This window comes from Rhamphochromis longiceps, linkage group LG14 (assembly GCF_057381845.1).
Source record: "Rhamphochromis longiceps isolate RC_006_pf linkage group LG14, R_longiceps_female_GT1.1, whole genome shotgun sequence".
Classification (NCBI taxonomy): Eukaryota; Metazoa; Chordata; class Actinopteri; order Cichliformes; family Cichlidae; genus Rhamphochromis; species Rhamphochromis longiceps.
The window spans coordinates 5,490,461-5,498,175 of NC_140570.1; positions in this window are offsets into that span (position 1 = coordinate 5,490,461).

Below are 7,715 nucleotides of genomic sequence, written 5' to 3' on the forward strand. Positions count from 1 at the left end.
GAGTAATAGATAACCTACTCTACCTCCTAAGCTAAAACTACTACCTTCACAGCTTCACAGTAATAGTTGTGTTTAAATAGGCAAACCTTTTACTTTGAAGACAAACAGCCTCCTTTTCCAGTTTGTGTCGCACTTTTCTGGTTTCACTGCAGTGCAGACAGTAGGTGGAAAGTGTTTCTATAAGTCGGTCACATCCATTCAAAAAATATACAATATCATCATAGTGACCAAAGCAATCGTTAAGTTTTTGGGGAATACACATTTTTCCTTAGCAGGGGGGTCACCAACAGGTCTTTCAGCTAGTGTGACTGGGCCTTCAGTGATCATTTTCCCAGGGACTGCTGTCAACCTCCTACAACTCACGATCAGTCAGGGAACACCTTTTCCTTTATTACTGGTTGTAAACTAGTCTTTCGCCCTGTGTAAATAGATTGTTAGCCAAATGTAAGACAATGTAGACCTTGAGTCTGCATTGTCACCATACACCATGATTGTCACATTTCCAAAATAGCAAATAAGTTAACTTAAATAGTTAGTGGTCATATTTCATATTTTGCGCATCATTTTACAGATGAATGAACACAAATGTTTGTACATGAGGCCTAAAGAAGGTAATGACAATAAGCCTGTCTGAATTTGTAAACCTTTTCCACTTATCATGGAAAGAGTCAGACATCCTACTGAGAAGATCAACAACACACCATTTCTGATTGGTAACATGAACTTGGGTAAAGTGTTCAGTTCTATTTAATTTCTGTGCAAAATGAAATGGAATTTGCAGTTGAAAATATATATGAAGAGATCATTTTGGTGGCGCTGGTGAATGCTCACTTGCATGCTTCATGAAGACAAGCTTTTTAATGAATAGGAAATAACTTTAAGAATGAATTAGCCTAAAACCCTGCTTCTAGACTAGACAATAAAATAAACTCCTCTGATGCATACAACGAGTGACTGTAATGATAAAAAGAACAAACAATTCTACAGTAATATTTCTACCCCCTCGTTTGACCATATCAGTTATACTACTTATAACGAGTTCAGTCATCACATATAATTTAAGAAGTCCCATCAGACTGACTGAAAAACTGTTGTATAATGAAGGAATGTGTTTTATCTACATATGTGCCTCCTAAAGTTCCCCTCTTGGACATTCTCAGTCAAGGTGAGCTATTTTTTTTTTCCCAAAAGAGTCTGAAGAGAATTATTTCTTATTAAAAATAACCTAGAAGCTTGCACTGAGCTGAAATATATCAGGTTTCCATTGTTCTCTGTAACCTTTGCTGGACTTGCTGTGTACTGTACACTTTCTGCACTGAAACAGAGCTGATGCAAGTCCGAGTGTTTATGGTTCTTCATAGTCTGGGTCCTATTTAAGTGGACTTGGCTATTCATTATTTTCCATGAGCACATTAAAAGTATAGCTTTTCTGTTGGGACATCAGCAAGCTCACAAGTCTCACAAGTGAGACTGTAAGTTAATCTAACCAAAGCCATGTGAGCCACATTTTTTATCCTACCTTTTAACATCCTTACATCGCCAGCAGGAAGAAAAGAGCAGAGGGTAAATACTGTCATGTAATTAACTTTAACAGTTAACAAACACATTGACACTTTTTAAAAAGTTTTTGCAGGCAAGAAATTGTCATTGTCATCAATAGGCTGTTGCCTGCAGCAAGACTGCAATATGACAAGGTCTGGTGACAATACAATAACAAAATGCAAAATACATTTCAGAGACTTCATGTCAGAAATGGCATGAATATATATATATATATATATATATATATATATATATATATATATATATACATACATACATATATATATACACATACATATATATATATACGTATATATATATGTGTATATATATATATATATACATATACATATACATATATATACATATATATATATACATATACGTATATATATATGTGTATATATATATATATATATATATATATACATATACATATATATATATATATATATATATATATATATATTAGGGGTGCAACGATATTCGTATCGATATTGAACCGTTCGATACAGTGCTTTCGGTTCGGTACGCATATGTATCGAACAATACAACATTTGTAATTTATTTTATCAATTTTCCTTCTGACGATGCTGTCTGTGTTGAGCGCTCAGTGAATCTGTGTTCGACTACTCCTCCCAGGCTGCACTGTCCAGCGCAGATCCACTGAGCGCTCAACACAGACAGCATAGTCAGAAGGAAGAGCGCAGGGCACCTCCCCCACCCTCATTCAGATCTGCCGTTTGGAATTATTTTGGTTTTCATGTGACGTATGACCCTGAAGGTAAGCGAGTCATGGACTAAAGTAAAACAGTATGTTGGATGTGCCATGCAATGCTCAATTACATTGGTGTGAACTAGTGTGCTAGCGCAGTTAGCTCGTTAACGTGTTGGCCGTCTAGCCCCATGCACGGAGCGATCGGCGGTAGCTCGTTAACGGAGATTTGCCGTGTTGTGGCGTTAAGGTCATTTCAACGAGATTAACCTGAAAGCACTAGTGGGAACACAACGAATATGACGGCACATTTACGCCGACATCATCCTAGTGCAAAGACAAGTGGAAGCAGACAAAAAAAAGCAAGCATGCTACTAACTTTAGCCGAGTCATTTAGACAGCTGTTAGCACATGATTCTCCTTATGCTGCTGAGAATATAGCCCAGAAGAAGCGGATAGTATAGCTTTTATTTTGGAAAGAGCCATTTCTCTGTAATAAACTCTCTTTTCCAAAGATGAGTGATTCCTCAATCAGATACAGGGCTTGCAATATCGCTAGCCCGACGTCCCGGAGCTAGCGATTTTTTCAGTCGGGCTACCAAAATCTATCTCTTCCCTGAACGTCGGGCTATTGTAGGAAAAATATATGTCAATGCTTTTGCATTCTTTCAGAAATGTAGCTGGGTAATTATGTCATTGGCATCGGTGAGCCACTGTCAATATGTGACATATTGAAATCGCGTTTGAATTTGCGCTTGTTTTTTTGCTTTCACTTTGCAATCGCGTGAACTGCGTATAGAGAGCAACAGCACTGATCTGTGAGTGATGATAATTTGTGCACCAATTCCTCTGACATCGTCTTATTAATCGTTAGCTTACTATGCAAACATGACAAGTGAAATCTCCCGCAGCAAGCTTAAACATGTGAGAGGTTGATCGCGCAGAGAATCGCTGAGCTTATGTGAGTGAGTGTGTAAAAGCATTTCAGTTCTGCTGAGCCAAATAAGACAGGTCAGGGTGAAGAAGTGACAGCCAAAGAAAAGCTTACCACAAAACGGAGAAGTTATGACAAATCAGACTATAAGGCAAAAAGAAAGTGCAGCTTTATGGTTTCATGGACAAAAGAATTTCTGTGGCTGCGATATGACGAGCTATATAACCAGGGCTGCACATAAGTGGTCCGCAGGTGTGCATTCGCTGTCAAAATAAAAAACACGCACAAGGGTTAGGGTTAAATTTAAAAACTGTACTTTTGAGTTCGAAAAAATATCGAACCGTGACACCAAAGTATCGAACCGAACCGAACCGTGAATTTTGTGTATCGTTGCACCCCTAATATATATATATATATATATATATATGAATTGGGTCAATACAGTAAAAAGAAAATATGCAGAAAAATAATTAAAATTTTAATTCTTTGGTGAGCCACTGACTTTTTGGGTGGTTGTTGGTTAGCCAAAGCAAAGCGTTGTTTGTGTGTTATCACATATAGATGGTTGGAATGGAACAGCAACGGAAGAATCAGACTTAGACTGGGAAATACATATTCAAAAAACTAAAATCATAGTGAGCTAAAGTAGCTTTCTTCTGGTGAGAAGAAAGCTTTTTCATTAGAAGGACCAATCGGAACCTGTCAAAATACAAAGTAACTGATCTGGTGAAAATGAGTGACTGGCAGTTAAACCAGCAGTAAATTTTGTTTTAACCTTGTTCTTTCTACTTGAATCTGTCATCACATACTATAGACATTCTTCAAGAATTGTACTGAGCAGCTCTTCTCAGACAGGAGAAAAGTAGCACATGAACATCTCAAAAATGACATGGTCTTTTCTACATGTTTTTCCCTAGATGGTAATCCAGTGCAAATATGTGCCCCTGCTCTTTCTCATGTGTGTACACTGTCTTCAGGAGAAACAAAGTTTTTGACGTAATTTATTTAATATATTTTTAGACTTGTTATCAATCTGTTCTTGTGTCCTATGGTATGCATTCTTTTCACACCTCAGAAAATAACTATGTATATATATGTTATATAGAGAAGCAAATCTACAACAACCTACAAAAAACACACAAAAAAACACTGTATAGGGATTGTATTAGCCTGTACATTTCTAAGGCTGTGAAAAATTTTTTTTAAAAACTTGCATACAAATGTATATATTTTCTTGATTTTTACCCTGCAACTAGGATGTGGACAGAAAATCCTGTAACAATTAAAAGAAATGCAGTCATCTTAACTATAACTTGTGTGTACAGCAGTTGTAGATATGTCTAAGAAAAATGCATTTTTTGTTATTATTTTTAATTATTTTGTCACGGCAACACTGTGAATATGTATATTAAGAATTCACCGTGTTGGTCTCTACCTCTTGAGCTCAATAACTTGGCATTGTTTACCTCCACACATTTCTGATCATGTGGGGATGAAATAAAAAAACAATATCAAAAAAACACTTGAATGTCCATTCATGCTTTTATACCGAAATAATAAAATATTCTGCCCCTCCACATACATCTTCTGACAGACCTTTCTTGCACTCTGTAATACAAAACCTACCAGTAGCCAAGGGTTACCTGACTGTTAGATGTTCTGACCATGATGGTTGCATTCAAAGCTCAGTGTCAGGGACAGTAGTGTCAGCAGTTGAGGTTCCATCATCCATAATTTAACTAAGAGGTGCCCTTATGCCCTGTAAAATCGAATTAGTTCCCAGAACTAAAGTAAAGCTCACTTAAGATAACTAGCGAGTACACAGTACTAAGAATAACTTGATATTTTTGAGTGAGCAATACTAATTGTTTACCCTACTGATAAACATTTCAAGTTCTACTAAGTTAAAAAAAGAAATTGTGGTGACTTACTATTTTTAATTTTCCTTACATACAAATAAATGCAGCTAAATCACATTATGTTTTATCATCCTTAAACTTAAGAGATTTCTAGTACAAGTATGATTCAAAAACAAAAATTAAAAGCACTTGCAATGCAGTTAAAATTATCCCAGCCTTTTTTTCAAATGCAAAAAAGTATGTCAGCCAACATACTGGACACTGTTATGTTTAACAACAAATAAGTATATTCCCATTCCCCCATTAGATTTTAAATATTAGTACAATTAAATTGTATGTTTATTTGTTAAGATAATTTAAACCTTTAATAACCTTACACTGAGACAAATTCTCAGATTTAATTATTCTGAAACTAAGTTAAAGCTTCCCATAACTTTGTATTGCAAGTTACATTGCTGATATAATCAGTATAAAATGTATTTATTGTTCAGCTCAAACAACACATTTGTTTTGCATTCAAACACAGGAGCTTTGTGTCTTGTAACATTTTAAGGATGGTTTGTTTCCGTTCTTGGCATTACTGCCTGAATGACTGCCATGGATTTAGACGATCCAAATGTAAGTGCCTCAATGAAGTCTTTGACATTGTTGCAACTTCTCTTAAGGGCAGTGGATGTGGGTTGGAAGTGCAATGACCTCAAACCTGCAGGTGACCATCTTCACTGACCACACACCTTCTGTGACGGAGGGCTTATCACTACTGGTGTCCTGGAAGGAAACAATCGTATTATTGTATGGTCGACCTTGCAATATAAAGCACCTTGAGGCAACTGTTGTTGTGATTTTGCACTGTATAAATAAAATTGAATTGAATGTAGAACACCAACTTATTTGGCTTTTTAAAAAATGTATTTCTGCATTTCCTATAGAACAGATCTCAAGTTAGACAAACTAGCTGTGTGATTACATTATTAGTAAAAAATACTGTAAATTTGATATAAACAATTGTGGCACCTCAACTTGCTTCTTTCGATGTGGACGAGTAGCAACTCTACTCTACCCCTCTTGAATGACTCTTCACCACAACAGGCTGGTATAGCGTCCACATCACTGCAGCTGCAGCAACATCCATCTGTCGATCTCTCATTCCTCTCTTCGTTCACTCGTGAACAAGACCCTGCGATAAATAAACTCCTTCAACCGGGGCAGCAACTCATCCCTGATGCAGAGTAGGCACTTCACCCTTTTCAGCTGAGGACCATGGCCACAGATTTTGAGGGGGCGATGTAGGTAGAGTGTTCGCCCCATGATCGGAAGGCCGGGGGTTCAAATCCACCGAATTACTAGCCTGAGGTACCCCTGAGCAAGGTACCTTCTCTACACACTGCTCCCCTGGCACTGGATTGATGGCTGCCCACTGCTTCACTGAGTGAATGGGTTAAATGCAGAGGACTAATTTCCTACTGGATTAATAAAGTATGCATTGTACATTGTCATTCCCACCATTCCACACTCAGCCATCAACTGATGTCTAACCAATCCTGACAGTACCCCTCTTCAACTTGATGTGATTATCACCACGACAGGCACCAACCATCTTGCAGCCTCAGCTCCTTCCAGGAGCCTCAACATTGCCCATTCCAATTCAATGTTCCCAGCCTCTCTCAGAATGCTTTCAGGTGTGCTAGGTCTGTCTGGCATGCGCCCCTGGCACCTGATCCAACTCACCACAAGGTGAAAGAACAGTAAAAAATAAAATTTCCCAAGCCAAAGCACAAATCAAAATTGAAGTAAAACAGGTTGGTTTAAAGTATGATTAAAGTTTAGCACGATCAATGATGATTATTAATATTTTGGAAAACCAAAACACTTACCACCCAGTTGATGTCTTCTTGCATGTGTTTGATGTAATGTGGGGAGTGCTGGCCCAGAGCCTCAAAGAAAGCAAGCAGAGGGAGAAAAAAAAGAAAATTGTTTGGAAGCTGAGATTGCTTCTTATTGACTTTGCAACCATTATAGCTTAAAATATAGAAACACAATGTACACCTCATACTAACTAATTAGACTAGCACATATACTTATTAATAAAAATAATAGAAAAAAATAGTCATTTAAAACACTATCTACTACTATGTCTGAATGTGTGGTATTGCCAATGTCAGTTTAGGCCTAAAGAGATGTGTGTTATAAAAAAAAGAGACCACCTAAATTAAATGAAATCATTACATGCTTGTTAAAAGCTAACTTCCAATATATAGTTTCTAAAAAGCACAATAACCATTGTATGTATATTTATATTTAACATAGTCTACCCCAAAATGTTTCTGATGATTCAATAGTAGAGTTTAACTAATTTGTTTAGAAGAAGCTAAATTACTTTTCAGCTATAAAGCCCAATTAGATTGTAACCCTAATCTGGTTTATAGCTTTTGAATTTCACAACAAAACATGAATCTAAAATACTATTAAAACTAACAAATACTAGTATTATTTAAAATGAAATTAAACAGAAATGTTGGTTAAATGTAAAAATAGCTTGCTAAAGAATGGCTAGATTTGACATTAACAGATGCCACAGATATTCAAAAGCAGCAACAAAGCATTAGAATAAATGCCGGGTCTAAGAATATACAGTTAATATGTTATAAAAGTCCATATGAATTAA